Here is a 7,269-nt window from a genome sequence, read left to right as displayed (position 1 = left end):
AACAGTGGGTTCGTGCTGATCTGGTTGCTTAAGCACTGTCCAGCTCAGAGCTGTGGCCTGGCCTGGCATGTCCTGGGCATGTCCTGCCCGTGTCCTGGGCGGAGGAGAGAGGATGTTTTATCAGTTTTAGGTGCTGGCTATACTAATGCTGCCCTTCCCACACCCCTTGAAGTTGTTCTTTGGATTGGTGTTGAAGGAAAGGTTCTTTCCCAGTATCATTACTCAGGCTGCAGACTGGCCGTGGAGGAAACCTCTCGGTGGGCTTGAGCAGTTGAGAGAACTCCTCGTTATATTTTCCAGGTTGATTTATAGGAAACCTGGAGTCAGGACTTGAACTGCGCTGCATCACTAGCAGTTGTATCCTCTCATCATGTCACGAGTCTCTGTCTGCCTTGGATGCATGAATCCAGAGTGTCTGGAAGTCACCGTTGTCTGGTTTGGTTTAGTGGAGTCTATTTTTTCTAAACTTATTTCATCTTCCTTCCTGCATGTCTACCTTAAGGCTGGATTAATGTAGGGCTTTTCCCATCTTCAAAGATTTTACATACTTACACGTTCTTCACGTACAGGATCCAGCGTTTCCTCCCTCAGAGTCACGTGAACAGCTAATGTGGTCACTTCATTTTTATGTTCTGCTGGCAGTTACCCAATGCCATTAGAGTCCTCCTAAAAATGATCCTCTTTGAGGTGTTCTGCTCCTTTTACACTGCGATCTCTTCATGGTCTGCTGTTTGATGTGCTTGCAGCTCTAGGACCAACACCCCTTTATATCCATCAGCTAAGCCAAACAACATGTCCTTGGAGTTGCCTGGTCTGAGCAATGTGATCAACACAACCGCGTCCTGTCCCGGAGCTTTACTTTGTGACTTGAGCACTGGTCCCATCTGCTTGTCATGTTGCTTCCACCATGTTCACGAGTCAGTGCAGTTCTGCCACTGGCTGTCTCACGAGCAATTCCTACCCCAGAAATCTCCTCTGTATGGCTGATTTCACCCTGCCATTGCTGAGAGCTGCTGGAATCCTCCTGCCACGCAGGATACACGTTTTTTATCTTCAGTCACATTTTGGCCTTCTCTTTAGACTTCTCCAGGATGACTTTGCTGGCAGTGCAGGGTGTGTTGTTGGACTTGATGATCTTAAAGGTCTCTTCCAACCAGATGGTTCTGTGACTGTTGTAACCATTGAGCCCTTCCCAAAAACACGACACAACTTTGATCTGTGTTTGCTTCCATGTGTGTTGCAATCTTCCATAGCTCTCCTAGAAAACTCCCACGTTCTGCAAATACTCCCTGGAATTTCCCTTATTGCTCTCCCTCTGTTATTCCTCCCAACTCTGCTGACAAATGTTATTTGCAGAAATTTGGGGCTGCAAGCAAGAAGTCCTCTCTCCTCACATGCAGATGTCTTGACCTGCATCCTCAACTGTCTTACAATTGATCCAGCAGTTTCTCTCCCTTTTTTTTTTTTTCCCCAATTCTGCAAGAAATTGCTCTGCAGTCCTGTGCTTTGTAGGAGTGCAGCAGCAGCCTCACTTTTGGTCACTGTCTTATTCCAACCACAGACTCTTAGATATTCATAGTGCCCCTTGTCGCTACAAGACTTGACCTTGCGTGCCTCTTTTTTTTTCAGGAGCTCTATTTTGTGTTCGTGAAAACAGAACAACCAATGTCTTGTTGATCCCTTTCCAGTTCTTTCATTCCAGTAAATTTCAGGAATTTTTCAGTTGCCTCAACTGTAGCTTCTTCTTCTACCTCTAAGCTCAGTCTTCAGTTCCTGCACAGATGTCATGCTGTATCCTTTGATGAGTTGTACTAAGTCCAGGAGGAAAGGGTTAAACTTTGTCCAGTCTTTAATAGCCAAACAGCTATGTTAGCAAAAACTGATGGGAGGAGTTCAAAGAGGACCAGGGGAAAGCACGTTATTCTAACCTGAGGTTTAAGCTGACAGTCTAATCACCCTTTTCCCCCAACTGCCTTTCTTCTGCACTTCCAGCTCACTGACTCCAGTTGGTGGTGAGCGAGCTGGGTCATGAGTTTGGGAGATGGAGGTTGACACCATCCCCCAGCTGAGCAGTGCCTCGCAGGCATTGTGGACACCAGCCCGAGGCCGATGGAGTGGCAAACCCACACCCTTGCTTGGCCTTGGCTAGTGGAGAATAAACGTACACTGCCTGGGTGCAATGTCAGCACTCAGTAGCCCTCAGACAAGAACGTTGTGGCCTCTCAAATACCAGCAGTACCTGTGTTCTCCTCAGCTAAAAGGGACACACAGAAACTATACGAATATGGGCCTCAGGAACAGGCTCTGGGAGGTATAAAAGATAAATCGGTTTCTACTTTTGGGTCTGGCAGAGGTAAACCAGGATGATGAACTATTTACTGGCGTTAAATCAGGAAAGATGTGAGCAAGGTGCGCGGCACTCACGGTTCTCACAGTAAAAGCACTAAGGCAGGTGAAGCAGAATATTCTTTGGCACAAAGCCCAGGGACTGAAGGGTGGAACTCCTTGCTGGAGCACGTTGGTACCGAGCATGGGATGAATTCAAAAGATGACTGGACAAATTTGTGGAAGAATAATCGGTGTGGCAACAATAAACCTGGCTTGAGTAGGGGTGGAAGTAAAGACTCCCTGAAGGGTGAGGGAGTTGGAGAGACTAAACACGAGCTTAAGCTCTCGGACCATTGCAGTTTGTGGGTGCCCTGATATGTGCCTCTTGTGCAAGGAGAGCAGTCCCTGGTGCACACATCTCTGGTGTGCCAGGCTGCGGTCTTTCTAGATCATCCAGATTCACCTGCTGAGGTCCTGACTTCACTCCTCCCCTTCTTCATAACGTTTCTCCTCTCTTGAACCTCACATCGCAGCGCAGCGCTTGCCATGCTGCTGGAGCTGGAGGGGGAGAAATCAGAGACTGGGGGGGTTGCATCTGTTCTTTCACTTGTGGGTCCAAGCATAGACCCCTGCACCAGGGGCATTCTGTTGGATTTCCTCCTCCAGTGACTTCTCCGTCCTTTTTTCAGCCTGAGACACTTGCACCCTTTTTTATTGCTTGCCCTCCATCACCAGCTGTCTCTTCTCTGCACTGTTTCTTTGCCCCCTATCCCTTCCCCAATATAGGAGGGCTGGCTGTTTTATTGGGCCATCATCAAGGATTCTCTTCCTTGAGGGTGGCTCAGCACGTCTCTGCAGGGAACCTGGTTTTAGCTACATTTCTTCCCATGGAAAAATGCCCCCTCTGTCTGTCTTCCTCCCTTTTTTCCCTAGAAACAGCAGCCACCTCGCATCCCAGATCTTCCTGGATAAAGCAGCAGAAAGTTGTATGAAGCTGGGGCAGGTGTCTCAGGATCCTTGGTCAGTGTTCCCATGGAATAGTTCAGGGAAAAGGGTCCAACCCTGTCTCTAATGCCCAGGTAAATGAGCACGTTCATCGGTCTGAGGACGTGATTTCTATTCCCAGGTCTGCTTTGGAAAGGCTTTGCTGGGCTCCTCTCGCTCACTGCCGTGCCGTCTGGTTTGGACGGGCTGGGCTGTGAAGTCAGTCTGCCCAGGATGTGCGTTGAGGCCCCAGTTTAAGTTTTGTGGGAGTGTTCAAGTGGCTGAATCCAGGGCCAAGCAGCGGCAGTTCCTGCTGGTGTTCCAAAGCACTGTCCACATAAAGCCGTGGTCCCCGCTCGCTGAGCCACGCTGTGGTCTGCAAGGTGGTGGGGTGCAGGACACAGGGAGTTGCAACGGAGCTCAAAGACTTCCATTCACCCACTGGGCACTGATAGTCAAACTGCCCTCTGCACCCCCACACGCCGTCTATCTGTGGGCTTCTGAAGAGCCAGCAGAGCTGCCCAGTTTTCCATTTCAACAGTCCTTGCGGGGAAGATCTTTCCCTGGCTCAGAGACCACGGCCCAGGGTGAAAGCAAGGGAGAAAGCAAGAAGGTCCTGGAGGGAAGGAAGCCGTTTGCTGAGGCCTGGAAGGTGAGATGGGGAGGTGGCAGTAGTGTGGCAGGGTGGTTGAGCGCTGTGGCAACCAACCCTCTTGCCTGTCAGGGAATCAGCGTGCTGTGCTCATACGGCTCCTCCAACGTGACGTAGTGTGAAGCCAACAGCCTGCACTGAGGATTTGTGGTGGAGCTGCCTGTCTCATAGGGATGGTTCGCAGGGAGAGGAGATCTTGCTGGGCTCTGACCTCCTTGCCGCAGCTTTGGAAGGAGCTGGCAGTACAGGATAGGGAAACCACCTGTATCCTTCAACCACCCAAAGACAAGGCTGTCTGGTCAATGCTACATCTTGTCACCCCTCTAACACTCGTCCAAGGACTCATCAGCTGGGCTCCAGGGGCGGCCCCAACCTGCTTTCCTACTTTTCGTCATCCTGTGTGTTGGCCGTAGCCCTGTGGACAACGTAACCCTTTTCATGGCAGTATTTGTATTTTTTTAACGGTGAATGGGGAGATGGTGTGCAGGTCCTTGTTACGCAGGGATGTGTCTTCCATTCAGACCAGGGCTTCCCCTGGCTTCGTCAGATGTCTTTCGATGTTACTGAGAAAAATAAAGAAAGAAATAAATCAGATGTATTTATAAAGGAAACAGAAACCCGCTGCTCCAATGCCTTTGTAGGAGTATTTTTAACAGAACATTTTTTCAAAATAAATGTGAATTGTAAAGTTTGAAGCATTTGCTTGTGGCTTTCTTTTCTAGGAGCCGTGTCCGACTTTTGCCCTTCCCAATGATCCTGCTTGAGCATAAACATTATGGTAGGCGACCATGAGGGATATTGATCTCTCAGAGAGAGGAAAACATGCCCAGAACTTATTTAGAGCCTGGGAAATCACTTCAAGATACACAGGTACCACCGTTACCCTGCTTACACCACTCAGTCGGAAGAATTAATTCACCAATGATGTAGCCTTTGCTCCATGTGTAAATTATCCAGAAGAGCAATTTCCTTGTCATTAACTTGTTCTTTGGTTAAAAAGACACTAAAAATTTGTATGTGCAAGTGTTTGAGTCTTTTAACTTATGGCTTCAGTGATGGTTTTGCTTGATCTCCGTTACTCATGGAGCAAGAGGAGGTCTCTTGGTCCTCTGACTTTTCAGCTGCCCAGTGCATTGACAAACAACTGTGAACAGCAGCAGGAGGAAACTCAAGGCAATTCAGCATCCAAGCAACTCCCTCCCAGCTTGAACTCTATGTCGGAAGCAAGTCATAGCTGTTTTCATGAGAATTTTGCTCCACTGACAACCCTGTATGTAAAAAAAAAAGAAAAGGTAAATCACATATGTAAATGATCATTATAAAACAGTGAAAGGCTCAAGTTCTATGGAAATGAACTCAATGCTTTTATTTTAATTACTATCCACAAATTCTTCTCTGCAATAGTCTCAACCCTTAAAGTCACTCACATTGAGGAACCAGGTGTAGTTTAGATGATTGATCTAAATAATACAGCAGATAGACAGTAGAGACCATTAGCTGTCATAACCCAACGTTCAGCCACAATAAAGAGCTGGACTCATAATAAGAACATCAATAATTTAGGTCATAATCACAGATCTATGGTGCCTGATTCTATCACCCTCCTACTTCCTTTCCAAAGGATGTGTTTGTCAGGAGAAGCTTGGGCTTGCGGGTGTGTAACTGAGGTGAATATTTCCGTAGTCGTGGACACTTCTGAACAGCTGCATTTAGAAAGCAGGAGCTGATCTACATCTCAATCTTTGGGTCAAGACCTGGTCCCGCCAACTCCAATCTGCACATGTAACTGATGAACAACAGCTCTGGAACGGCTTGTCAGTGAGATACTGATGGGAAACGTCAGGCTGAAACCAGTGAACCTGGCGAGACTTTTATTGGGCTGTCCATCATCAGCATCATCGCTCCTGTCACTACAAATCTGGAAGTAGCCAAGCAGAGCCTAAGTTTGCCCCTTTGTCATGGGGCCCTGAAGGTGCCCGGGTAGAGAGCTTGTTCCTTGCAGTGACAGCTCTCCCCTAGAGCCCAGGAGTGATGAGCAGCAGGGGCACAAGCCACCGGAGAAGAACTGTAAAAAACAGGATCCGTTAGAGGGACCAGGTAGTTCTGAGCCACATGGAAGTGGGCACAGCTGATGCTCACTCACCCAGTCACTGACCCTCAGCCCACATGCAGAAGAAGCACAGAGGAGGGTGTTGGTGAGGCAGCAAAGGCATTAACTGTCTGTCCCGTCTGGAAAGCTCACCTTCCACCCCACCAACCTCTTCAGGTTACTAGGAAGAGTGTTGATTCCATCTGGGGCAAGACCTGATCTCTGTTGGAAATCTATTGAATGAATGGTGGGGCCATCATCAGCTCCCAGGAAGTTCTTTGAGTGCACCTGAAATTCTTCCCAAATAAACTACATTTTCAGCAATATTGGTGTCAGCTTGGTCTGGGTCAGTCTCCTCCTGGCTCTCCCATGCCCAGGTATTGTTCATGAGACCTCCCAGCCCCTCATGTCTCCTCCCAGCCCCTCATGTCTGCTCCCAGCCCTACTTTCTGCATCAGGTTACCCACTCTCCCGAAGTACCTTTGTAATGTCGGACGCTGCAAGGCCCTGGTCGCCTGGGTCCTTCCATCCACACTGCCTGTATAAAGCACCTGCAGACAAGCGAGGGAGGGTCCCGAGCCACAGCCACTTGACAAACATGACAGAGGTGCCAATTTGCAGAATGTGCTGGGAGGTGGAACTTCTGTTCTCAAAGCTGGTCATAAATAAGAGCAATTTGGCTGTCACAGGGGGGAATATCTGCTACAGGGGAATGCTGGGAAAGGGAATGATGCTGCTGACAAAATACGAAACTGAGCTTACTGGGCTGCTTCCAGCCTGTTTCCTTGCTTTCAGAGCAAACCATTAAGGAGGAATCTCAACTGGATTGGTCTCCTGTAAAAACTCAACCTTCCCAGGCTATAAGCTTTTCCCTTCCCCACCCAGGAAGGGAATTCTGCAGCCCAGCTCTGTTTCTGTTCTCTGTTGTCCATTCCCAAATGTCTGGTCTGGTCTGCTTGCTGCTTTGGAAGCCAGCTGGTAAGCCAACAGCAGCCCAGAATTTCCCCCAAAGCTTCTCTGCTACACTCCGTGGAGACACGCTGGTGACCGCTGGGTGGGTTAGGTTTCTCTCCCATCACACCGGTGGGAGTCAGGTGTAACGCAGTGGGCATCAGTGGAACAACTGATGGGAACCTGCTGTGCCATCAGAATCAATCGCAGGTGTGTGGGGTTGTACTTTCCAATAGTGGTAGACATAAAAAATAACATCTGAGGG

This window comes from Buceros rhinoceros, unplaced genomic scaffold, assembly GCF_000710305.1.
Source record: "Buceros rhinoceros silvestris isolate BGI_N320 unplaced genomic scaffold, ASM71030v1 scaffold1044, whole genome shotgun sequence".
Classification (NCBI taxonomy): domain Eukaryota; kingdom Metazoa; phylum Chordata; class Aves; order Bucerotiformes; family Bucerotidae; genus Buceros; species Buceros rhinoceros.
The sequence above is the reverse complement of the archived record's forward strand: the minus strand, read 5'-3'. Positions refer to the sequence as shown.